Source organism: Panulirus ornatus, chromosome 58 (genome assembly GCF_036320965.1).
Source record: "Panulirus ornatus isolate Po-2019 chromosome 58, ASM3632096v1, whole genome shotgun sequence".
Classification (NCBI taxonomy): Eukaryota; Metazoa; Arthropoda; class Malacostraca; order Decapoda; family Palinuridae; genus Panulirus; species Panulirus ornatus.
In genome coordinates, this window is record NC_092281.1 from 13,622,275 (window position 1) to 13,623,227 (window position 953).

A 953-nucleotide genomic window follows, 5' to 3' on the forward strand; every position below is an offset into this window, starting at 1 on the left:
AAAATACGTCGAGTACACGCATCTCTTTGTGTTGTGGACATGGCCCCTTTTCTCTTGAGAACAAACATTTGAACCGTAAAAATCTGAAGTGAGCATAAATATATTTCAGAGGATAGTTACCACTGGCGTTGCAACAAGGGGAGGCTTGAACCGGCCCACCCCCATTTCAACATCCCTAAACGTGCACAAAACGTGAAATATGGTAGGCCTCACCGAAGAACAAGTTGTACCCATAGACACCCAACATGACCTATTACAATGTGAAACGGATGATGGATTTCGATATATGTAAAGGATTTTCTGTCAGTTGATGAGCGCACTGAACGATTACCAGATAATTGGCATTGATCGAGTGCCACAGTACTGGAGCCGACGCTAATACTGGTGTTAAAGGACATTGACTGGTTCAGGCTAATATTTTCTGGGTTTTTAAGGGGTGTGTTCCCTTGTAAATTTTTTCAAATTTCAAGACTTTATTCTCAAGAGTAATACGGTGTTACCTTCATTACAGTAATGATATTACTAGTTCAATAGGTAATATACAAGACTACCACATTAGGTAAGGAAAGGAACTAGATATGCCCATGAACACAGCTTACCCATACGTTTACAAGTACAGAATATATAAAGAAAAACAATGCAGAAAGGTTACTGAAATGGGATATGGATAAAAAAAAGACAACAGTAAAAGGGATCCCTTAACGCATCAACAGATAAACCCATTATTATGGCTACCATCTCGTGATCCATAAATAAAATGGCTTGCACCCCATTAACCCACAATGTCCCAGTCCGCTTGACCCACTAACATGGGAGACATTTCCGTAATTAACTGTATACCTTCACCCGTAACTCGCCTACGCACTCTTAACCTACCCTACCACCCTGTCGCACCCCTTTGGCCCATTAACTACGTAGTAACCCATGGCCTCCATAACCCAGCGACCCACCCA